At 45.4% G+C, this 26,766-nt stretch overlaps 2 pseudogenes; both read right to left on the bottom strand.

The window, feature by feature from the left end:
* Nucleotides 1-4,450, bottom strand: part of LOC135530782 (WAS/WASL-interacting protein family member 1-like) — a 30,656-nt pseudogene extending 26,206 nt beyond the window's left edge.
* Nucleotides 4,451-13,528: 9,078 nt separating this feature from the next.
* Nucleotides 13,529-26,766, bottom strand: part of LOC135530780 (acetylcholine receptor subunit alpha-like) — a 17,400-nt pseudogene continuing 4,162 nt past the window's right edge.

The following is a 26,766-nucleotide window of genomic DNA, read 5'->3' as shown; positions in this document are numbered from 1 at the left end:
GCTAGCAGTTATAGAGGTGAATAAAGCAGACTGGAGACAACAACACCGCTAGCAGTTATAGAGGTGAATAAACAGCCTGGAGACAACAACACCACCGTTCACACGCCATTATGGTTCTACTTTGATTCAACAAAAGTATTCTCAAAACGTTTATGACAACAGTTGTTAAAGGAACAGCAACACCGGAGAGATCGACCATAGTGGCAGTGCAGAGTAGAGGACATCCGGTGGCACTGCCAAAAACATCCCCCCCTCCCCCCCACGGGCCCTGTTGTACCTCACAGGGATGTGGGTGGGACTAGGTAGGAGGCTGGACGCTTCTCTCACAGGACTGGACTGTATAATACAGCAGTGTGTGTGTGTGTGTGTGTCCGGGCAGAGAGAAACCGTGCTGAGTAGCTAAGCTAACATCCTGTATGGGACGTTAGCTAGAGTAGAGTTATGTGGCAATGCTGACCCACACAGGGGAGACTTTAAATAAACCCCTGTAGTACATTACCAGACGTTCCTAGAATAAGGGAAGAGGAAGGCCACTTCCCACAACTTCCATGCTGAGGTAATTAGTCTAAGGTAGAGGTCATCAACCTTTTCTGAGTCAAGATCACTTTGAGTCAAAGTAAAAGCCGAGATCTACCGCTCAGAGATCTACCGCTCAGAGATCTACCGCTCTGTTGTTTTTTTTAAACATAACTTCAAAAACATAAGTCTATGCAACATGAAGCAGTTAAACACAGTTCTGTAACAATGAGGTTTGTTCAGTAGGCTACAGGCCCAATACATTATCCCTACATATTTTCTATGCTTGATTTGCCCTACCAATGTTGTTCTTCCATTTAGAAACTCTATTTCAACATTTGAGGTACTGTATATGACCACACTGGTAATAGATGATTGGTTGTATTACTAGTGAGGCACAGCTGAGTGATCGTAATCATTTACTTCCTCTTTGCTGTACTGGACTGATGGCCTGCATCTGATGGTCAGTCTGAGGGAGCTGCAGTCACCTGCCTCTCACCTGACTCACCCTCTCTCCTCTGAGAAAAGGTAGTCCTCCTGCTGATGACGAAACTTTAAAAAGATGCACTATGCAGAAATCACTCCACCATTTCCTGGTTGTTAAAATTCTAATAGTTCTTTCAGTTTATGTGACAAAACAAGGAAGTGTAGTGTAGAGAATCATTGTATCGTCTAAACCGCTGTGAAATATATTTTCCATAAACAAAAATGTTGTATTTTCAGCTGTTTGAAGCTGGTGTACAAAACCACAAGTAAAAGACGCAAAAAAACTAAACTTAAGAACGGGACGAAATAGAGCACATAGAACAGATCTACTGCTTCTTAGACTTGCTTTCAATGAGACAGATCTATATAAACACGTTTCTATGTGAATTTGGTCGGGTCACCTAAAAAGTGACGTATTGCAGCTCTGAGTCTCATTCTTTCTGCCTCCTGCACCAGTTCCTGTTGTTACCCCATTCTTTCTGCCTCCTGCACCAGTTCCTGTTGTTACCCCATTCTTTCTGCCTCCTGCACCAGTACCTGTTGTTACCCCATTCTTTCTGCCTCCTGCACCAGTTCCTGTTGTTACCCCATTCTTTCTGCCACCTGCACCAGTTCCTGTTGTTACCCCATTCTTTCTGCCTCCTGCACCAGTTCCTGTTGTTATCCCAACAACCAGAGAAGGTGAAATATCCCTCGATATGAAAAGATAGACAAGCCACTAATAACAACACAAGCTTCCTGGAAACACTTTGCTATATTCATTCATTGCAGCTTCGATGCTGGTTGTAGCGCGAGTGGAAGTAGGGAGAAGACGTATTTTATGGCTTATAAAAGTGTTGAACAGAGTGTTGACGGTGCTGAATACCAACTTAAACATTAATTTATTCATAAAAACTGCATCTCTTTGCTGTATTCGTTGAGTCTTTCTCTAGTGATGGTTTTTAAAGTTTTGAAAACTCACATTATCAACTTTGCTGTGCGTTCAAGGCTTCTTTTTACAGTCTCTTTTTTTTTTACAGTCTATGGCTCGAGGAAACTGGACAGACACGGTAGTCTGAGCTATCTGATTGGCCAGCGGTTGGCCTATAGGTTCACTTGATTTGCCCTCTGGGCCTGCCGGGTAGGCGGAGTTCTCCCTTCAGACACATGAAATGGTTCAAAATGGAAGGCAATCAAGGTGCACTTCATTCATCATCCCGGCGTGATCAACTAGGAATGACTTGGGAGATCAACTAGGAATGCCTTGGGAGATCAACTAGGAATGCCTTGGGAGATCAACTAGGAATGCCTTGGGAGATCAACTAGGAATGCCTTGGGAGATCAACTAGGAATGCCTTGGGAGATCAACTAGGAATGCCTTGGGAGGTCAACTAGGAATGCCTTGGGAGGTCAACTAGGAATGCCTTGGGAGGTCAACTAGGAATGCCTTGGGAGGTCAACTAGGAATGCCTTGGGAGGTCAACTAGGAATGCCTTGGGAGGTCAACTAGGAATGCCTTGGGAGGTCAACTAGGAATGCCTTGGGAGGTCAACTAGGAATGCCTTGGGAGGTCAACTAGGAATGCCTTGGGAGGTCAACTAGGAATGCCTTGGGAGGTCAACTAGGAATGCCTTGGGAGGTCAACTAGGAATGCCTTGGGAGGTCAACTAGGAATGCCTTGGGAGGTCAACTAGGAATGCCTTGGGAGGTCAACTAGGAATGCCTTGGGAGATCAACTAGGAATGCCTTGGGAGATCAACTAGGAATGCCTTGGGAGATCAACTAGGAATGCCTTGGGAGATCAACTAGGAATGCCTTGGGAGATCAACTAGGAATGCCTTGGGAGATCAACTAGGAATGCCTTGGGAGATCAACTAGGAATGCCTTGGGAGATCAACTAGGAATGCCTTGGGAGATCAACTAGGAATGCCTTGGGAGATCAACTAGGAATGCCTTGGGAGATCAACTAGGAATGGCTTGGAGATCAACTAGGAATGCCTTGGAGATCAACTAGGAATGCCTTGGAGATCAACTAGAAATGCCTTGGGAGATCAACTAGGAATGCCTTGGAGATCAACTAGGAATGGCTTGGAGATCAACTAGGAATGCCTTGGGAGATCAACTAGGAATGCCTTGGAGATGGCGATCGACCGGTAGGTGACCACTGGTCTAACGATTGAAAACAGGGATAGTTTGGGGATTTCTTCCCCAGAGACGGAGGAACTCGTGGACACCATTTTTCCGTCTCTGCGTCGAGTGTGAAGAAAGTAAAGGTAGTTCCGCGACCATGATAGCTGTTCCCATTGACTTCCAGTCATTGCACTTCACAGTTCCCAGGTCCAGAACAAATTGAAGAAAACATACAGTATTATACATAGAAGGGGGTTCCAGGCACTCATGTCTATCTCACAGAGCAAGTTAACAGCAGACCGGTAGCTGTTGCAAAAGCAGCAGCTACTCTTCCTGGGGTCCACACAGAGCATGACACATAATACAGAACATCATTAGACAAGAACAGCTCAAGGACAGAATTACAAACATTAACTGACTCTGGGGAAGGAGATAAAGGACCTCGTTGCCAAAACCCCAAACTATCCCTTTAAAGACCGTTCTGCCAACATCAACAGCATTTCTGGCAAAGTGCAGCCACTAATGTTCCCCAGGAAGACAGGAAACAAAGTCGCAAGTTAAATTCACACTACAATGGTTCCCTTTTCCTCCATTAAACAGCTGTCAAACAGAACACCAACACAGAGGAGAAATCTGAGGAGAAATCTCAACTGTCAGAAGAGAAAGAACAGGAGCTGAGCGAAGACTATGGAAACATATCATATATTGTATGAATATATCAAATGGATTACCACAATATATTAAACAATTATTACATCTACTCACGGAAGTTGTGCCCAAAAAGGTGACTGCAAATTCACTCTCTTAGGTAGCTCTCGAAATGATTCTTCCAGAGAACGGGCAAAGTTACAGCGATAGGTAGCTTCCTTAATTTGGTTCCCCTCCTAACACATTGGAGAAGTCACAGTTCCACATTCAGTCCAACCCCATGTTACTGTATATCACTTCCTCAACTTGCTGTGTCATGAACTGACAGAGACAGAGAGAGAGAGACAGAGAGAGAAAGACAGAGAGAGAGAGACACAGAGAGAGAGAGAGAGAGAGAGGTGTGAAAGCTACAAATCCTCTCATCTAGGCTCTCTCTCACAGTCACACAGTCTGAGCTGAGCAGCAGTTTCTCTCTCTCTCCCCTCTCCAGTTTGTCCTCTCCTCCAGTGTAAAGTCAAAACCTCACCTCTCATCTAGTGGTCTCAGTCACTCTGTCATGTGAGTATCACAGGCTTCTTCGCTCCTCTCTCTCACTGAAGTCTGTCCTCTGATGCAGATTGAAGACCCTCCTCTCCTCAGAGAGCTGCTGTCAAGAGAGAGAGAGCTCTCCTCTCCTGCTAAAATAGCTTTACTCAGAGTCAGAGCCACTTCCTGTGTTCAGCTTTCAGTCATACTTCCTCTCTTTCAACTCAGTCAGCAGCCTTACACACACGCTCACGCTCGCTCTGTCACACACACGCGTGACCCCCCTTGCATTGTGTAGGCTAATGCTTTGACTCAGATGCCAATTTGATACAGTTTGCAGATACAGTCACAGTCCAAACAACTCCTTGACACACAGATCTACACCCTCTTCAGATACTATACCCTCTTCATCTCCAGATACCGTACCCTCTTCATCTCCAGATACCGTACCCTCTTCATCTCCAGATACCGTACCCTCTTCATCTCCAGATACCGTACCCTCTTCATCTCCAGATACCGTACCCTCTTCATCTCCAGATACCGTACCCTCTTCATCTCCAGATACCGTACCCTCTACATCTCCAGATACCGTACCCTCTACATCTCCAGATACCGTACCCTCTTCATCTCCAGATACTGTACCCTCTTCATCTCCAGATACATGATACCCTCTTCATCTCCAGATACTGTACCCTCTACATCTCCAGATACTATACCCTCTACATCTCCAGATACTGTACCCTCTACATCTACTTCTCCATCCAACAATGCACAAAAGTCTGTACTATACAAGTATGCTGCAATGACTCTACCAAACATTAAGAACACCTTACTAATGCTGACTCTACCAAACATTAAGAACACCTTACTAATGCTGACTCTACCAAACATTAAGAACACCTTACTAATGCTGACTCTACCAAACATTAAGAACACCTTACTAATGCTGACTCTACCAAACATTAAGAACACCTTACTAATGCTGACTCTACCAAACATTAAGAACACCTTACTAACTGACTCTACCAAACATTAAGAACACCTTACTAACTGACTCTACCAAACATTAAGAACACCTTACTAACTGACTCTACCAAACATTAAGAACACCTTACTAATGCTGACTCTACCAAACATTAAGAACACCTTACTAATGCTGACTCTACCAAACATTAAGAACACCTTACTAATACTGACTCTACCAAACATTAAGAACACCTTACTAATACTGACTCTACCAAACATTAAGAACACCTTACTAATGCTGACTCTACCAAACATTAAGAACACCTTACTAATGCTGACTCTACCAAACATTAAGAACACCTTACTAACTGACTCTACCAAACATTAAGAACACCTTACTAATGCTGACTCTACCAAACATTAAGAACACCTTACTAATACTGACTCTACCAAACATTAAGAACACCTTACTAATTCTGACTCTACCAAACATTAAGAACACCTTACTAATGCTGACTCTACCAAACATTAAGAACACCTTACTAACTGACTCTACCAAACATTAAGAACACCTTACTAATGCTGACTCTACCAAACATTAAGAACACCTTACTAATACTGACTCTACCAAACATTAAGAACACCTTACTAATACTGACTCTACCAAACATTAAGAACACCTTACTAATTCTGACTCTACCAAACATTAAGAACACCTTACTAATGCTGACTCTACCAAACATTAAGAACACCTTACTAATGCTGACTCTACCAAACATTAAGAACACCTTACTAATGCTGACTCTACCAAACATTAAGAACACCTTACATACTTTTCCCCTCAATGTGTTGGGGCCTGGACTCTACAAGGTGTAGAAAGTGTTCCACAGAGATGCTGGACCATATTGACTCTAATGCTTCCCACAGTTGTGTCAAGATGGCTGGGTGTCCTTTGAGTGGTGGACCATTATTTATACACACAGGAAACTGTTGAGTGTGAAAACCCCAGCAGCGTTGCAGTTCTTGACACAAACTGGTATCACCTGGCACCTCCTAGCATACCCTGTTCAAAGACACATCTTCTACCTTGGCCATTCACCCTCTGAATGGTACACAGTCCATGTCTCAACTGTCTCAGGGCTTTAAAAACATCCTTGTTTAACCCTTCCTCCCCTTCATCTACACTGATTGAAGTGGATTTAACTAGTGACATCAATAAGGGATCATAGCTTGGATTCACTTGGTCAATCTGTCACGTTCTTAATGTTTTGTATGCTCAGTGTACAAGTATGCCTTGTGAGTATTAATGTTACTGCCTCCTTGTTCATACTATCAGGAAGCTGAAGTGAATACGAATATCGCCCACAAACACCCTCGCCGCCATGTGCTTGAGCTGAGTTGGTCACGTGGGTTGGTTACACAGGAAGTGAAGGAAGCTTCCTCTCTTCTCTGCAGACCTGTCTATTGCAGGACGAGAGGCTCGCTCTCATAGCCAGAGATTACATGAATACATTTTAAAACTCTGTGTTATAGCTCTGGAGACAAACATCTTGCCATTTACAGTAGATCTCTGAAACATGCAGTTACCCTCCAGCTGTCCATCCACAATGCTCAGACCAGTTTGTCTGCTTACCTCCTGGTATGAGGAATGGGAGCACTGTAACAGGCCAGGAAGACTTAACTCCAAACAAGGATCAGTACTGTAACAGACCAGGGACGGCCTCTAGGGAACACATCACTCTGAAGCAGGGTCAGTACTGTAACAGACCAGGGAACACATCACTCTGAAGCAGGTTCAGTACTGTAACAGACCAGGGACGGCCTCTAGGGAACACATCACTCTGAAGCAGGTTCAGTACTGTAACAGACCAGGGACGGCCTCTAGGGAACACATCACTCTGAAGCAGGTTCAGTACTGTAACAGACCAGGGACGGCCTCTAGGGAACACATCACTCTGAAGCAGGGTCAGTACTGTAACAGACCAGGGAACACATCACTCTGAAGCAGGTTCAGTACTGTAACAGACCAGGAACACATCACTCTGAAGCAGGTTCAGTACTGTAACAGACCAGGGACAGCCTCTAGGGAACACATCACTCTGAAGCAGGTTCAGTACTGTAACAGACCAGGGACGGCCTCTAGGGAACACATCACTCTGAAGCACGTTCAGTACTGTAACAGACCAGGGAACACATCACTCTGAAGCAGGTTCAGTACTGTAACAGACCAGGGAACACATCACTATGAAGCAGGTTCAGTACTGCAACAGACCAGGGACAGCCTCTAGGGAACACATCACTCTGAAGCAGGTTCAGTACTGTAACAGACCAGGGACAGCCTCTAGGGAACACATCACTCTGAAGCAGGTTCAGTACTAACAGACCAGGGACAGCCTCTAGGGAACACATCACTCTGAAGCAGGTTCAGTACTGTAACAGACCAGGGACGGCCTCTAGGGAACACATCACTCTGAAGCAGGTTCAGTACTGTAACAGACCAGGGACGGCCTCTAGGGAACACATCACTCTGAAGCAGGTTCAGTACTGTAACAGACCAGGGACGGCCTCGAGGAACACATCACTCTGAAGCAGGTTCAGTACTGTAACAGACCAGGGACGGCCTCTAGGGAACACATCACTGAAGCAGGTTCAGTACTGTAACAGACCAGGGACGGCCTCTAGGGAACACATCACTCTGAAGCAGGTTCAGTACTGTAACAGACCAGGGACGGCCTCTAGGGAACACATCACTCTGAAGCAGGTTCAGTACTGTAACAGACCAGGGACAGCCTCTAGGGAACACATCACTCTGAAGCAGGTTCAGTACTGTAACAGACCAGGGACAGCCTCTAGGGAACACATCACTATGAAGCAGGTTCAGTACTGTAACAGACCAGGGACGGCCTCTAGGGAACACATCACTCTGAAGCAGGTTCAGTACTGTAACAGACCAGGGACAGCCTCTAGGGAACACATCACTATGAAGCAGGTTCAGTACTGTAACAGACCAGGGACGGCCTCTAGGGAACACATCACTCTGAAGCAGGTTCAGTACTGTAACAGACCAGGGACGGCCTCTAGGGAACACATCACTCTGAAGCAGGTTCCCAGGCAACGAGAGAACACAAGGCCTGGTCAATGTTTTCCAGTTTACCACTGTGGAATGTTAATACTAAAACCACAGTTCAACAAAGTTTGTTTAGGATTCCAGGTTTGAATGATTGGAGTGAGTGAGTGAGTTTACTGTACGTGCATGTGTATTGACTGATAATGGAGCACCTTTCCTAGTCCCTTTCCATGAAACACCATAACGACAGTAACCAGGAGAACGAGCAGTATGGGTCTCCGTCCCAAATGGAACCATATTCCCTACATAGTGCACTACTTTTGGCCAAAGGCCCATAGGTTGAACTATAGTACTTCGACTACATAGTGCTCTGATCAAAGGTAGTCCATTATGGGCCTGGTGAAAGGTAGTGTACTATGGGCCTGGTGAAAGGTAGTGTACTATGGGCCTGGTGAAAGGTAGTCCACTATGGGCCTGGTGAAAGGTAGTCCACTATGGGCCTGGTGAAAGGTAGTGTACTATGGGCCTGGTGAAAGGTAGTATACTATGGGCCTGGTGAAAGGTAGTGTACTATGGGCCTGGTGGAAGGTAGTGTACTATGGGCCTGGTGAAAGGTAGTGTACTATGGGCCTGGTGGAAGGTAGTCCACTATGGGCCTGGTGAAAGGTAGTCCACTATGGGCCTGGTGAAAGGTAGTGTACTATGGGCCTGGTGGAAGGTGGGCCTGTTGAAAGGTAGTGTACTATGGGCCTGGTGAAAGGTAGTGTACTATGGGCCTGGTGGAAGGTGGGCCTGTTGAAAGGTAGTGTACTATGGGCCTGGTGAAAGGTAGTGTACTATGGGCCTGGTGGAGGGTAGTGTACTATGGGCCTGGTGAAAGGTAGTCCACTATGGGCCTGGTGAAAGGTTGTGTACTATGGGCCTGGTGAAAGGTAGTGTACTATGGGCCTGGTGAAAGGTAGTGTACTATGGGCCTGGTGGAAGGTAGTCCACTATGGGCCTGGTGGAAGGTGGACCTGGTGAAAGGTAGTGTACTATGGGCCTGGTGGAAGGTAGTGTACTATGGGCCTGGTGAAAGGTAGTGTACTATGGGCCTGGTGAAAGGTAGTGTACTATGGGCCTGGTGAAAGGTTGTCCACTATGGGCCTGGTGGAAGGTAGTGTACTATGGGCCTGGTGAAAGGTAGTGTACTATGGGCCTGGTGAAAGGTAGTCCACAATGGGCCTGGTGGAAGGTAGTGTAAAATGGGCCTGGTGGAAGGTAGTGTACTATGGGCCTGGTGAAAGGTAGTCCACTATGGGCCTGGTGAAAGGTAGTGTACTATGGGCCTGGTGGAAGGTAGTGTACTATGGGCCTGGTGGAAGGTAGTGTACTATGGGCCTGGTGGAAGGTAGTCCACTATGGGCCTGGTGGAAGGTAGTCCACTATGGGCCTGGTGGAAGGTAGTCCACTATGGGCCTGGTGAAAGGTAGTCCACTATGGGCCTGGTGAAAGGTAGTCCACTATGGGCCTGGTGAAAGGTAGTCCACTATGGGCCTGGTGAAAGGTAGTCCACTATGGGCCTGGTGAAAGGTAGTCCACTATGGGCCTGGTGAAAGGGAGTCCACTATGGGCCTGGTGAAAGGGAGTCCACTATGGGCCTGGTGAAAGGGAGTCCACTATGGGCCTGGTGAAAGGGAGTCCACTATGGGCCTGGTGAAAGGTAGTCCACTATGGGCCTGGTGAAAGGTAGTGTACTATGGGCCTGGTGGAAGGTAGTCCACTATGGGCCTGGTGGAAGGTAGTCCACTATGGGCCTGGTGGAAGGTAGTGGCCTATGGGCCTGGTGAAAGGTAGTGTACTATGGGCCTGGTGAAAGGTAGTGTACTATGGGCCTGGTGAAAGGTAGTCCACTATGGGCCTGGTGAAAGGTAGTGGCCTATGGGCCTGGTGGAAGGTAGTGTACTATGGGCCTGGTGGAAGGTAGTGTACTATGGGCCTGGTGGAAGGTAGTGTACTATGGGCCTGGTGGAAGGTAGTGTACTATGGGCCTGGTGGAAGGTAGTGTACTATGGGCCTGGTGGAAGGTAGTGTACTATGGGCCTGGTGGAAGGTAGTGTACTATGGGCCTGGTGGAAGGTGGGCCTGGTGAAAGGTAGTGTACTATGGGCCTGGTGGAAGGTAGTGTACTATGGGCCTGGTGGAAGGTGGGCCTGGTGGAAGGTAGTGTACTATGGGCCTGGTGGAAGGTAGTGTACTATGGGCCTGGTGGAAGGTAGTGTACTATGGGCCTGGTGGAAGGTGGGCCTGGTGAAAGGTAGTCCACTCGCGTCGTCTGGGAGGGTTTGGCCGGCAGGGATGTCCTTGTCCCATCGCGCACTAGCGACTACTGTGGGGGGGCCGGGCGTAGTGCACGCTGACACAGTCGCCAGTCAGGAAGCAGTGCGGCTTGGCTGGGTTGTGTTTCAGAGGACGCACAACTCTCGGCCTTCACCTTTCCCAAGTCTGTATGGGAGTTGCAGCTATGAGACAAGACTGTAACTACCAATTGGATACAATGAAATCGGGAGAAAAAGGGGTCAAATTAAAGAAAATATATATTTTAAAAAAAATATTGAAAAAGAAAAAAGGTTTGTGCACTATATTGGGAATAGTGGGCCGTTTGTTTGTACTACGTATGTCAGCGTGTCAATGAGTCAATGTCCACGCCGTTTGTTTGTACTACGTATGTCAGCGTGTCAATGAGTCAATGTCCACGCCGTTTGTTTGTACTACGTATGTCAGCGTGTCAATGTGTCAATGTCCACGCCGTTTGTTTGTACTACGTATGTCAGCGTGTCAATGAGTCAATGTCCACGCCGTTTGTTTGTACTACGTATGTCAGCGTGTCAATGAGTCAATGTCCACGCCGTTTGTTTGTACTACGTATGTCTGCGTGTCAATGAGTCAATGTCCACGCCGTTTGTTTGTACTACGTATGTCTGCGTGTCAATGAGTCAACGTCCACGCCGTTTGTTCGTACTACGTATGTCTGCGTGTCAATGAGTCAATGTCCACTATGGCTCAGATGACATTTCAGAGCTGTGGGAAAGTCTACATTCCTTGGCTACAGTGACGAGTGACTCCATAAAAAGTCATAAAGCTGTCTGTGATGGGAATCGTAAAGCCAAACGCTGCATGGTTTGGTACAGTTTAAACAGATATTGGTTTACTGCACTCTACGGTAGTGTGTGTACACGAGGTATACTGACTGACTGTGTGAGCTGCACAAAATCCACGAGCACAGGTTACATAATGAAAGCTACTGTATAGCAATAACTCAATGACTTTAAAACTCAGATTAGGCTTGTTTTTCTTCTCATCGTGCAAGTATCCATGCCAACGCAGACTTCATAACCACCAAGCAGAGAATAACGCATGATGTCATCTGATTACAACTCAAGACAAATTGAATACAAAAATAAAAACAGAGATATCATAACATAACGCTACCATGTTTCCATTTGTCCTCAAAAAATGTTTTATAAGCAAGGGTGTCCCAACAGATGTGACCACTCAAGGTGTTGCTGCTGCCATCCCATCCATTGCAAACATGTTTTGAAATTCAGTTATTTGCGTAATTATAATTGAGAATCCCAAAACTTTGAAAAATCGATCTCGTACTCAAGTTCAACATAACATAAACATCGACTTACTTCTGGAGACAGTGTGAGCCACTCCTTCGCCGTAAACACAACTTTGGCTCAGGATTTCCGCTTCATCGGGATTTCCACATTGTACCCGGAACTTTTAAATTACATGCATACAATCAAAAGTGCAATTTGATGTTTTATCAATCTGCCATCCCTCTATAACTTACGTTTCTGTCCAAATCTTCGAGCGTCGTGTTTGTCATGTCGCTCGAAAGACTGTTTTCGTAAAACCGACTGGGAGAATTTAATGCTTCTCTCTCCAATCCGGGGCCTTTGCGGTGATGCAATATTTCCAGATGTGCATCTTGTCCAAGTTTGAACCGTTGGTTCTGTGTATAAAGACGTTTACCGATGAGAGGAGAACAGAACAGATACGTGTTGACTACTGGAAAATCTAAAAGAATACGTTAAAATAAGGTCATTTAATAATTTATTCAACAGAAAGAGGACCCAGGCGCACAGTTTATCTTCTTAATGGAGAAAATGACATGCACAAATATTTTCCTAACCAGAGTTCATGGCGTCCCTGTCAATGTAAAAAAACACAATACAAAAAGACAGGCTTATCTGGAAGTAGATTTTATTGTCCACATCTATTTAACCAAATCTAAAATAGAACCATGATGACATTTGGCAGAAGGAGGAGAGAAAACCCTAACATCGGACAAGATAGAACATCATGTAGTTTCCCAGCAGCCCCTGCACTGTCATCTTTATTGAATAAGCAACAGCCCATCCACAAGACAGGACCACTTCTAAATCAACGTTGAGAAACTCATTCAAACTGGTCTTCTGATCGTCAATAATGATCATGCAACAACAGCGAGATGCACTACCAGCTGCTTGTGACCTCCCTCATCCACAGTGCCATAACGTGACCTCCCTCATCCACAGTGCCATAATGTGACCTCCCTCATCCACAGTGCCATAATGTGACCTCCCTCATCCACAGTGCCATAATGTGACCTCCCTCATCCACAGTGCCATAACGTGACCTCCCTCATCCACAGTGCCATAATGTGACCTCCCTCATCCACAGTGCCATAATGTGACCTCCCTCATCCACAGTGCCATAATGTGACCTCCCTCATCCACAGTGCCATAATGTGACCTCCCTCATCCACAGTGCCATAATGTGACCTCCCTCATCCACAGTGCCATAATGTGACCTCCCTCATCCACAGTGCCATAATGTGACCTCCCTCATCCACAGTGCCATAAGAGTGCCAGAGTGCTCCCAATCAGAGCCATTATGCAGAGTTTGTTAAACCAACATACTCTGCATCCTTCGAGCCACGTGAGGAAGGATGGTTAGAAATAAAGGAATCCCCTCGTTGGGTAGGTTAACCATCGTTCCTTAAACACAATCCATCAAGTCTCATACAGCTGACAGGGGGACACCTTCTCAACGCCGAGTGCCGTGAATGTCCATATTTTACACTGTAATCTCCATGCAGAAAAGAAGCTAACAATAACAACACACCTCACTGGACCAGTTACATCAATCAACGATCCAATCAATCGATTGATTGTCATTTCCAGATGAGTCGGGGTAGAGGCACAGCAGACAGGTGTCAGAGCGAGCGGGAGAACCAGGGTGTGGCCAGAGCACGATGACTCCGGCTAGGCCTCTCCTTTAGCCCTGCATGCTCAGCTCAATGAGGCGTCCAGCGAACACTCCCATGGTCCCGATGATACACACAGCCATGAACACACACAGCAAGATGTGGTCAAGGACCATGGCTACGAACTTCCACTCCTCAGCAGCCTGAGAGAGGAGGGAAGAGAGAGGAGGGGGTGAAAGGTGAGGACAGAGAGGAGGGAAGAGAGAGGAGGGAAGAGAGAGGAGGGGGTGAAAGGTGAGGACAGAGAGGAGGGAAGAGAGAGGAGGGGGTGAAAGGTGAGGACAGAGAGGAGGGAAGAGAGAGGAGGGGGTGAAAGGTGAGGAGAGAGGAGGGAAGGGGGAAGAGAGAGGGAGGGGGTGAAAGGTGAGGAGAGAGGGAGGGAAGAGAGGGAGGGGGTGAAAGGTGAGGAGAGAGAGGAGGGAAGAGAGAGGAGGGAAGAGAGAGGAGGGGTGAAAGGTGAGGAGAGAGAGGAGGGAAGAGAGAGGAGGGGGTGAAAGGTGAGGAAAGAGAGGAGGGAAGAGAGAGGAGGGGGTGAAAGGTGAGGACAGAGAGGAGGGAAGAGAGAGGAGGGGGTGAAAGGTGAGGAGAGAGAGGAGGGAGAGAGAGGAGGAAGAGAGGAGGGGGTGAAAGGTGAGGAGAGAGAGAGGGAAGAGAGAGGAGGGGGTGAAAGGTGAGAGAGAGAGGAGAAGAGAGAGGAGGGAGGGGGAGGGGTGAAAGGTGAGGAGAGAGAGAGAGGGAAGAGAGAGGAGGGTGAAAGGTGAGGAGAGAGAGAGAGAGGGAAGAGAGGGAGGGGGTGAAAGGTGAGGAGAGAGAGGAGGAAGAGAGAGAGGGGGTGAAAGGTGAGGAGAGAGAGGAGGGAAGAGAGAGGGAGGGGGTGAAAGGTGAGGAGAGAGAGGGAGAGAGAGGGAGGGGGTGAAAGGTGAGGAGAGAGAGGAGGGAAGAGAGAGGAGGGGTGAAAGGTGAGGACAGAGAGGAGGGAAGAGAGAGGAGGGGGTGAAAGGTGAGGAGAGAGAGGAGGGAAGAGAGAGGAGGGGGTGAAAGGTGAGGACAGAGAGGAGGGAAGAGAGAGGAGGGAAGAGAGAGGAGGGGGTGAAAGGTGAGGACAGAGAGGAGGAAGAGAGAGGAGGGGGTGAAAGGTGAGGACAGAGAGGAGGGAAGAGAGAGAGGGGGTGAAAGGTGAGGAGAGAGAGGAGGGAAGAGAGAGGAGGGAAGAGAGGGGAGGGGTGAAAGGTGAGGAGAGAGAGAGGAGGGAAGAGAGAGGAGGGGGGTGAAAGGTGAGGAGAGAGAGGAGGGAAGAGAGAGGAGGGAAGAGGAGGGAGGGGTGAAAGGTGAGGAGAGAGAGAGGAAGAGAGAGGAGGGGGTGAAAGGTGAGGAGAGAGAGAGAGGAGGGAAGAGAGAGGAGGGGGTGAAAGGTGAGGAGAGAGAGGAGGGAAGAGAGAGGGAGGGGGTGAAAGGTGAGGAGAGAGAGGAGGGGGTGAAAGGTGAGGAGAGAGAGGAGGGAAGAGAGAGGAGGGGGTGAAAGGTGAGGAGAGAGAGGAGGGAAGAGAGAGGAGGGGTGAAAGGTGAGGAGAGAGAGGAGGGAAGAGAGAGGAGGGGGTGAAAGGTGAGGAGAGAGAGGAGGGGGTGAAAGGTGAGGAGAGAGAGGAGGGAAGAGAGAGGAGGGGGGTGAAAGGTAAAGAGGAAGAGAGAGGAGAGAGAGAGAGAGAGAGAGAGAGAGAGGGGGTGAGGAGAGAGAGAGAGGGAGAGAGAGAGAGAGAGAGAGGGGGGTGAGGAGAGAGAGAGAGGGAGAGAGAGAGAGGGAGCGGGGGTGAGGAGAGAGAGAGAGAGATGTGATGTGAGGAGAGAATAGAGAGAGAGAGAGAGAGAGGGGGTGAGGAGAGAGAGAGCGAGGGGAGGAGAGAGAGAGAGAGAGAGAGAGAGAGAGAGAGAGGGGTGATGTGAGGAGAGGAGAGAATAGAGAGAGAGAGGTGATGTGAGGAGAGGAGAGAATAGAGAGAGGGAGAGGGGGGGTGAGGAGAGAGAGGGCGAGAGAGAGGTGATGTGAGGAGAGAATAGAGAGAGAGAGAGGTGATGTGAGGAGAGGAGAGAATAGAGAGAGAGAGAGAGAGAGAGGGGGTGAGGAGAGAGAGAGAGAGAGAGAGAGGTGATGTGAGGAGAGAATGGAGAGAATAGAGAGAGAGAGAGGTGATGTGAGGAGAGGAGAGAATAGAGAGAGAGAGAGGGAGGTGATGTGAGGAGAGGAGAGAATAGAGAGAGAGTTGAGTCATTACCATTTTCAAGACAATTCGTTTTTGTATTAGCCACACAACATTAAAACATGAAAGCTCAAAAGATAGACAGACAGACAGACAGACAGACAGACAGACAGACTCAGATACAAAGAAAGACAGACTCAGACACAAAGACAGACAGACTTAAAGACAGACAGACTCAGACACAAAGACAGACAGGCTCAGATACAAAGACAGACAGGCTCAGATACAAAGACAGACAGACTCAGAAACAAAGACAGACAGACAGACAGACTCAGATACAAAGACAACAGGCTCAGACACAAAGACAGACAGGCTCAGATACAAAGACAACAGGCTCAGACACAAAGACAGACAGACTCAGAAACAAAGACAGACAGACAGACAGACTCAGATACAAAGACAGACAGACAGACAGACAGACTCAGATACAAAGACAACAGGCTCAGACACAAAGACAGACAGACAGACTCAGATACAAAGACAGACAGACAGACAGACAGGCTCAGATACAAAGACAGACAGACAGACTCACCACAAAGACAGACAGACAGACTCAAAGACAGACAGACAGACAGACAGACAGACAGACAGAGAGACACAGTAACAAAGACAGACAGACTCAAAGACAGGCAGACTCAGATACAAAGACAGACAGACAGACAGAAAGACAGACAGACAGACAGACAGACAGACAGACAGACGGACAGACAGACAGACAGACGGACAGACGGACAGACGGACAGACGGACAGACAGACGGACAGACGGACAGACAGACAGACAGACAGACGGACAGACAGACGGACAGACAGACGGACAGACGGACGGACAGACAGACAGACAGACAGACGGACGGACGGACAGACAGACAGACAGACGGACAGACGGACAGACGGACAGACGGACAGACAGACAGACAGACAGACAGACAGACAGACAGACAGACAGACAGACGGACAGACGGACGGACAGACAGACAGACAGACATGAGTTCCATAAATGCTTTCTGAGATCCTATTCTTACATTGTTGGACTCTTCATCAGACTTCATGGTCTCTGCGATGTACTTGACCCCTCGATGGCACTGCGGACATCCGGGTTCTTGGTGATGGGGGACTGGAAGGTGACAGAGGCAGGGGCAGGCTTGCCCGAGATGTCGGAGATGTCAAAGTCAGCCGGGTGGATCCTCTTCTCCTGCCTGTCCCTGGATGGACGCTTCATTGTCGAGAAGAACATGAAATTGGGGATGGTGTCGATGAAAATCTGAAATACAGGAAAATACATTGTAATGAGTAACAAGACGTCATCTAAAGTAAATCAATTACTGTAAAAACATTGTAACGAATAACACAAAGTACTGTACAGTACATCAATTACTGTAAATACATTGTAATGAGTAACACAAAGAAATGTACAGTAAATCAATTACGGTAAATACATTGTAATGAGTAACACAAGTTATATATAGTACACTAATTACTGTAGATACATTGTCTTGAGTAACACAAGTTATATACAGTACACTAATTACTGTAGATACATTGTCTTGAGTAACACAAGTTATATACAGTACACTAATTACTGTAGATACAGTGTCTTGAGTAACACAAGTTATATACAGTACACTAATTACTGTAGATACATTGTCTTGAGTAACACAAGTTATATATAGTACACTAATTACTGTAGATACATTGTCTTGAGTAACACAAGTTATATATAGTACACTAATTACTGTAGATACATTGTCTTGAGTAACACAAGTTATATATAGTACACTAATTACTGTAGATACATTGTCTTGAGTAACACAAGTTATATATAGTACATGAATGACTATAAATACATTGTAATGAGTAACACAAAGTACTGTAAAGCACATAATACTGTATTGGGGGACTAACATATTTTTCATGATAATCAAGATCACGTACATCAACCATAAAACCATGAGTACTCAATGAATAAACTGACTAACCTGACATGCCATTACTCAAATGACTCAGCTAAAGTCAGAAATAGGACAGACAGACAGACTGTTCTTAACGACTTCCTGTCTCTCAAAGGAGAGCCCCGCTAGAGAGGCTGCTGAGAGCTGCGGGGTTCTAAATCAGTGGTGGCCAACCAGAGGTACTAGGACCCCTGGGGGTACTTGGTCTTTCCCCATATGGTACCTGAGAAGACTCATGAAACCACCGGCTTACTGGTCAAATGCACAAGAGGGGGTACTTCAGGGGTACTCCGGGCAGAGCAGAATTCCGTTGGTGGAACAGTAATCCAAAAAGGTTGGGAACCACTGTTCTAAATGGCCGAAAGCAGAATGTCACTAACACCTGACAAAATACATGACATATTGCATTAGCACCACCAGGTGGCAGTGCAGCCAAGAGAAAACCCCAAAAGCCCAACTGAATACACAGAGAATTTAGGGGGAGCGTGACAATCCAATGTCACGGCCATCACACCAAGGGGTCTGAAAACTAGGACACCACTAGATGTTGTACTGACATCGCTAAATTAGGAATGAGATGTGCTGACATTCACTTTGTCCATTGTACCTAGTCTACCTACTTGATTGATTGATTTATTTATTTATTGATTGATTGACTGATTGACTGATTGATTTATTTATTGACTCTGATTGACGTGATTGACTGGCTGATTGATTTATTGACTGATTGATTGACTGACTAAATTATTGACTGACTGATTGATTTATTGATTGACTGATTGATTTATTGACTGACTGACTGATGATGATTGACTGACTGACTGATTTGATTGATTGACTGACTGACTGACTGATTGATTTATCTGATCGATTTATCGTCAGTCGGTTGGTTGACCTACCTTGATTGACTGACTGATTGATTAACTGACTGACTGATTTATTTATTTATTGACTGACTGATTGATTGATTTATTGACTGATTAATTGATTGACTGATTGACTGATTTATTGACCGACTGACTGACTGATTGACTGACTAACTTATTGACTGACTGACTGACTGATTTATTGACTGATTGATTGACTGACTGATTGACTGACTAACTTATTCACTGACTGACTGACTGATTGATTTATTGATCGATAGATCGGTCGGTCGGTCGGTTGGTTGACCTACCTTGATTGACTGACTGATTGATTTGTTGATTTATTGATTTATTGACTGACTGACTGATTGATTTATTGACTGATTTATTGACTGACTGATTTATTGACTGACTGATTGACTGCCTTATTGACTGATTTATTGACCGACTGACTGACTGACTGATTGACTGACTGATTGATTTATCGATCGGTCGGTTGGTTGACCTATCTTGATTGACTGGCTGATTGATTTATTGATTGACTAATTTATTTATTGACTGACTGACTGATTTATTTATTTACTGACTGACTAATTTATTTATTGAATTATTGACTGACTATCTGACTGACTGACTGACTGATTTATTGATTGACTGACTGATTATTAACTGATTGACTGATTTATTGACTGACTGACTGATTGATTGATTGACTGATTGACTGATTGACTGACTGACTGATTAACTGACTGATTGACTGATTGATTGACTGATTGATTGACTGACTGACTGACTGACTGGCTGACTGATTGATTGATTGACTGATTGATTGACTGACTGACTGACTGACTGATTGACTGATTGATTGATTGACTGACTGACTGACTGACTGTTTGATTGACTGACTTATTGATTGACTGATTTATTTATTGACTGACTGATTGACTGACTGACTGATGGATTTATTGATCGATCGGTCGGTCGGTCGGTCGGTTGACCTACCTTGCGGACCCACTGGGGCATTGTGTGTGTACTGGGAGAGCGGTGGTGTGTGTTGATGACGATGACGGTGATGACGATGGAGGCTATGACGAAGACCATGGTGAAGAGCATGTACTTCCCAATGAGAGGCACCGCACTGGAGGTGGAGGGGATGAGCTCCACGATGACCAGCAGAAACACAGTGAGAGACAGCAGGACAGAGATAGACAGGGTCATCTTCTCACCTGTATGGAACAGAGACACTGGTGTCAACAACAACAACAAGACCACAGTTGGAGAGAGCAGGACAGATAGACAGGGTCATCTTCTCACCTGTATGGAGCAGAGACACAGGAGTCAACAACAACAACATCAACATCAACAACATCATCAAAAACAACAACAACATCAACAACAACATCAACATTAACAACAACAAAAAGACCACAGTCGAAGACAGCAGGACAGATAGACAGGGTCATCTTCTCACCTGTATGGAACAGAGAAACTGGAGTCAACAACAACAACAACAACAACATCATCAATATTAACAACAACAAGACCACAGTCGGAGACAGCAGGACATATAGACAGGGTCATCTTCTCACCTGTATGGAACAGAGACACTGGAGTCAACAACAACAACAACAACAACAAGACCACAGTCGGAGACAGCAGGACATATAGACAGGGTCATCTTCTTACATACAGAGACATGGTTAGAGGAGTCAAACACAACAATACACTGCAGCAATACTACTCTAAAACCACTGACATATTTGATCAATTCAAACAGCTGGTAACACTCTCAGGACTATTTAATGAGAAACTGTTACTGCCTTTGTGAAAGCGTTCGACAGACCCAAGAGCAATTGGTCCACGGCTTGTGGGGATTGTTGTTTTAAATGTATTGTACACTACGTGAGTCAGCCAAGAAAAGACACATTTCCATTATATGTAAATGTGGGGAAATTTGTGAATTTGAATTTTCAGTCTAGTCAGGAAGGAGAACAGCAGGCCTCCAGAGTCAGTGGGGAGGTAGAAGACCAGTCCAGTCAGGAAGGAGAACAGCAGGCCTACCAGAGTCAGTCAGGGTGTAGAAGACCAGTCTAGTCAGGAAGGAGAACAGCAGGCCTACCAGAGTCAGTGGGGAGGTAGAAGACCAGTCTAGTCAGGAAGGAGAACAGCAGGCCTACCAGAGTCAGTGGGGAGGTAGAAGACCAGTCCAGTCAGGAAGGAGAACAGCAGGCCTACCAGAGTCAGTGGGGAGGTAGAAGACCAGTCCAGTCAGGAAGGAGAACAGCAGGCCTACCAGAGTCAGTGGGGGGGAGGTAGAAGACCAGTCTAGTCAGGAAGGAGAACAGCAGGCCTACCAGAGTCAGTGGGGAGGTAGAAGACCAGTCTAGTCAGGAAGAGAACAGCAGGCCTCCAGTCAGGAAAAGACCAGTCCAGTCAGGAAGGAGAACAGCAGGCCTACCAGAGTCAGTGGGGAGGTAGAAGACCAGTCCAGTCAGGAAGGAGAACAGCATGCAGGGGATGATGACGTTGACGATGAAGTAGAGAGGCAGCCTCAGCATCAGGAAGTGGTAGGTGATATCCAGGTAGGGTGTGTCAGGGCAGCAGGCATAGTACACCCAGTGCTTCCAGCTCCTATAGTCCTGCATCACCCACTCACCACTCTCCATGAAGTTACTCAGGTCAGGACGGTCGTTGTCCTAGAGGGGGGACAGGGGGCGGGTACAGGGCTAGGGTCAATAGTTTACTGGTTAAATTAAGATAAGATATACTTTATTAGTTCATATGGGATGACAATTATTTTTTTCCCATCCCCTCCAATATACACAAATACACATTATGTTGGAAAGGCTGGTTTAAACTATGTGGGAGCATACAACAGGGTGCGGCTATTTCTATTCCTTTACATGGCGTTGTTACTATTTCTACTCTTTTTCATGGGATTGTTACTATTTCTACTCTTTTTCATGGGATTGTTACTATTTCTACTCTTTTTCATGGGATTGTTACTATTTCTACTCTTTTTCATGGGATTGCTTCTATTTCTACTCCTTTTCATGGGATTGCTTCTATTTTTTCATGGGATTGTTACTATTTCTACTTTTTCATGGGATTGCTTCTATTTCTACTCCTTTTCATGGATTGCTTCTATTTCTACTCCTTTTCATGGGATTGTTACTATTTCTACTCCTTTTCATGGGATTGCTTCTATTTCTACTCCTTTTCATGGGATTGCTTCTATTTCTATCCTTTTCATGGGATTGTTACTATTTCTACTCCTTTTCATGGGATTGTTACTATTTCTATTTTTCATGGGATTGTTACTATTTCTACTCTTTTTCATGGGATTGTTACTATTTCTACTCCTTTTTCATGGGATTGTTACTATTTCTACTCTTTTCATGGGATTGTTCTATTTCTACTCCTTTTCATGGGATTGCTTCTATTTTTCTATTACTCCTTTTTCATGGGATTGTTACTATTTCTACTCCTTTTCATGGGATTGCTTCTATTTCTACTCCTTTTCATGGGATTGCTTCTATTTTTACTCCTTTTCATGGGATTGTTACTATTTCTACTCCTTTTCATGGGATTGCTTCTATTTCTACTCCTTTTCATGGGATTGTTAATATTTCTACTCCTTTTCATGGGATTGTTAATATTTCTACTCCTTTTCATGGGATTGCTTCTATTTCTACTCCTTTTCATGGGCTTCTATTTTTACTTTTTCATGGGATTTATTTCTACTCCTTTTCATGGGATTGTTAATATTTCTACTCTTTTTCATGGGATTGTTACTATTTCTACTCCTTTTCATGGGATTGTTAATATGTCTACTCATTTTCATGAATTGCATTTATTTCTACTCCTTTTCAATGGGATTGTTAATATTTCTACTCCTTTTCATGGGATTGCTTCTATTTCTACTCTTTTTCAAGGGATTGTTACTATTTCTACTCCTTTTCATGGGATTGCTTTTATTTCTACTCCTTTTAATGGGATTGTTACTATTTATACTCATTTTCATGGGATTCTTGGAACATTTTCAGATGTGCTTTTTGGATATTTGTGCTTTTCAAACTTCTTACCGGGTTGACCACTACCAGGTTGCCGTCGTAGGTCCATGTCCCCAGCTTCATACTGCAGTTCTGCAGGTCGAAGGGGAAGTGAAGCACAATGATCTCACAGTAGCTCTTAAAGATGGCCGGAGGGTTCCAGGTGATCAGACCTGTGTGCTCCAGCAGCACCTTGGTCTCATGGACGATTGCAAAGTCTCCATCTGCACTGCAGGAAGTGGAGAGGATTGACTCGTTAGCATCGGAGTCAATGGATTCCTATGGGCTCTTGTGTTAGCCTGCTAAGCTAACCAAAGTCTCCATCTGCACTGCAGGAAGTGGAGAGGATTAACTCGTTAGCATCGGAGTCAATGGAATCCTATGGGCTCTTGCGTCAGCCTGCTAAGCTAACCAAAGTCTCCATCTGCACTGCAGGAAGTGGAGAGGATTGACTCGTTAGCATCGGAGTCAATGGATTCCTATGGGCTCTTGCGTCAGCCTGCTAAGCTAACTAAAGTCTCCATCTGCACTGCAGGAAGTGGAGAGGATTGACTCGTTAGCATCGGAGTCAATGGAATCCTATGGGCTCTTGCGTTAGCCTGCTAAGCTAACCAAAGTCTCCATCTGCATTGCAGGAAGTGGAGAGGATTGACTCGTTAGCATCGGAGTCAATGGATTCCTATGGGCTCTTGCGTTAGCCTGCTAAGCTAACCAAAGTCTCCATCTGCACTGCAGGGATAAATTGACAAATGACGTGGAAATTCAGTACTGAGAGAGACTTGGTCATTTCTTCAAACAATCATTTTTATTTAATATTGATTATTAATTATTGCAATAATGAAATTGTCAGCCCAACAGTCTTGAACATTGGACTGAGAGCCTTCCCTTTACAGACAATGCACAGTTTATATAGCTACTATCCAGAATACTTTGTTCCACCCCTCCCATATAGATTGGGGGCACCATAAGCCACTTTGGGTTCATCCTCTGGTCATCTGCAGTGTCCCAGATGCCAGGATAATCAGAAATACTGAGGCCTTTGTTCTGTTCCTCCAGGCGATCTCTATCTCAGTTAAAACCACCCCACATCCTGTCCATGGAATACATCTTCCTCAGTGCCCCACTGATCATAGAATATAATGTGTCAGGACAGATGTATCACCCTCTAGTATCACCCATGTCCTCAGTGCACCACTGATCATATAATATAATGTGTCAGGACAGATGTATCACCCTCTAGTATAACCCATGTCCTCAGTGCACCACTGATCATATAATATAATGTGTCAGGACAGATGTATCACCCTCTAGTATCACCCATGTCCTCAGTGCCCCACTGATCATAGAATATGTGTCAGGACAGATGTATCACCCTCTAGTATAACCCATGTTCTCAGTGCCCCACTGATCATAGAATATAATGTGTCAGGACAGATGTATCACCCTCTAGTATCACCCATGTCCTCAGTGCCCCACTGATCATAGAATATAATGTGTCAGGACAGATGTATCACCCTCTAGTATCACCCATGTCCTCAGTGCACCACTGATCATAGAATATAATGTGTCAGGACAGATGTATCACCCTCTAGTATAACCCATGTCCTCAGTGCCCCACTGATCATAGAATATAATGTGTCAGGACAGATGTATCACCTTCTAGTATAACCCATGTCCTCAGTGCCCCACTGATCATAGAATATAATGTGTCAGGACAGATGTACCACCCTCTAGTATAACCCATGTCCTCAGTGCCAAGACTAGCTACAGGACGCTAGAGTGGACACCATGAAAACTCAGCTTTAGCAGGCCAGTCTTACTCTTAGTTAAATATATAATCGTTTACTATTAATATCAAACAAATTAGGTAAGTACGTAATTTTGTTATTACACACATTAGCATCAGAATCAACAGATTCCCATGGGGAATTGTGTTAGCCTGATTAGATCATCAGGGAATGCTGAAAACAACTCAATTATGCCAAACATGTTGTTTCATGGGTGATAGACAAAAGTTGAGGTAGATTAAAGACAACCAGTTAAATGTAACTAAATGTCATCAAAAATTTAATCCACGTAATTCCCAAAATATATTATTTCATGAGAGGGCCATAAACAATAACTAGTAATGTTGCATACGCAAAGGCTAACATCTCACCTTTCTGGTAAAAATAGTTGTACATTGCTGAGGTGTCGTCCCTTTGGAGGACATAAGTACACAGTACAAATATGAAACAAATTTGATATAAATATGAAATATATTATATGATGTATTTCCTATTCAACAAAACTGTATGAATAAGGCTTGAAATGACTTATATGCTTTCTAAACATAGCATAATCAAATGATAAAACCACTAACTATAATATTTCACCTATGACTGTCTCTCTCTACCGCACCTGCTGTCTCTAACTCTGAATGTTCGGCTATTTAAAGCCAACTGACATTTACTCCTGAGGTGCTGACCTGTTTCACCCTCGACAACCACTGTGACCTTGACCCTGCTGGTCATCTAGGAACGTTTGAACATCTTGGCCATGTTCTGTTATAATCTCCACCCGGCACAGCCAGAAGAGGACTAGCCACCCCTCAGAGCCTGGTGCCTCTCTAGGTTTCTTTCTAGGTTCCTGCCTTTCTAGGGAGTTTTTCCTAGCCACCGTGCTTCTACATCTGCATTGCTTGCTGTTTGGGGTTAAAGCCGCAGCTGTCTAAGGCACTGCATATCAGTGTTAGAGGCGTCACTACAGACATCCTGGTTCGATTCCAGGCTGTATCACAACCGACCTTGATTGGGAGTCCCATAGGGCGGCGCACAATGGGCCCAGCGTCGTCCGTGTTAGGGTTTGGCCGGCTTAGGCCGTCGTTGTAAATAAGAATTTGTTCTTAACGGACTTGCCCAGTTAAATAAAGTTTAAATAAAGAAAACATTTCAATGTAATCCCCTTTGGTCTCTATCACTAGCTGCCCTTCAGGAATAGACTAGCTTCTGAAGAGGTCTTATCTCATAGGCCTCAGCAAGTCAATGAATACTGTACATCGGTCAAAGTAAAAGATGGACTGGTTCTTACTTGTTATAGAGCACGAGGTCGGGACGCCAGATGTCTGTAGAAGGAATTCTGATCTTCTTAATTCCACTATAATCATCAGGGTTCCACTTCAGATTCACGTCCTCCCATATCTGAGTACAACACAACCTCCCATATCTGAGTACAACACAACCTCCCATATCTGAGTACAACACAACCTCCCATATCTGAGTACAACACAACCTCCCATATCTGAGTACAACACAACCTCCATATCTGAGTACAACACAACCTCCCATATCTGAGTACAACACAACCTCCCATATCTGAGTACAACACAACCTCCCATATCTGAGTACAACACAACCTCCCATATCTGAGTACAACACAACCTCCCATATCTGAGTACAACACAACCTCCCATATCTGAGTATATCTGAGTACAACACAACCTCCCATATCTGAGTACAACACAACCTCCCATATCTGAGTACAACACAACCTCCCATATCTGAGTACAACACAACCTCCCATATCTGAGTACAACACAACCTCCCATATCTGAGTACAACACAACCTCCCATATCTGAGTACAACACAACCTCCCATATCTGAGTACAACACAACCTCCCATATCTGAGTACAACATATCTATCTGAGTACAACACAACCTCCCATATCTGAGTACAACACAACCTCCCATATCTGAGTACAACACATATCTAAATACAACACAACCTCCCATATCTGAGTACAACACAACCTCCCATATCTGAGTACAACACAACCTCCCATATCTGAGTACAACACAACCTCCCATATCTGAGTACAACACAACCTCCCATATCTGAGTACAACACAACCTCCCATATCTGAGTACAACACAACCTCCCATATCTGAGTACAACACAACCTCCCATATCTGAGTACAACACAACCTCCCATATCTGAGTACAACACAACCTCCCATATCTGAGTACAACACAACCTCCCATATCTGAGT

Source organism: Oncorhynchus masou, unplaced genomic scaffold (genome assembly GCF_036934945.1).
Source record: "Oncorhynchus masou masou isolate Uvic2021 unplaced genomic scaffold, UVic_Omas_1.1 unplaced_scaffold_1417, whole genome shotgun sequence".
Classification (NCBI taxonomy): domain Eukaryota; kingdom Metazoa; phylum Chordata; class Actinopteri; order Salmoniformes; family Salmonidae; genus Oncorhynchus; species Oncorhynchus masou.
This window is presented reverse-complemented; position numbering and strand designations above follow the sequence as displayed.